The sequence below is a fragment of the Arachis ipaensis genome, chromosome B07, assembly GCF_000816755.2.
Source record: "Arachis ipaensis cultivar K30076 chromosome B07, Araip1.1, whole genome shotgun sequence".
Taxonomy (NCBI): Eukaryota; Viridiplantae; Streptophyta; class Magnoliopsida; order Fabales; family Fabaceae; genus Arachis; species Arachis ipaensis.
This window is the reverse complement of record NC_029791.2, coordinates 3967216-3967449: the sequence shown is the minus strand read 5'-3', so window position 1 is coordinate 3967449 and position 234 is coordinate 3967216.

The following is a 234-nucleotide window of genomic DNA, read 5'->3' as shown; positions in this document are numbered from 1 at the left end:
GCACAAGTCACGAGTGACAAACTGACAATGCTTGGAAATTGAAATTGAAAATGACCACCACACATACGTTTCAAGCACCGAAACATGTCCAAATTAAAACACCTGGCAAGAAGATCTTCTAGTAAATTGGGCAATCAATAAATAATTAAATACCCACCATTTTGGATATTATCATCTTATTTTTATATTATTAAAATTTAAAATTTAAAATTTTATTAGCCAAGTATTGAATAA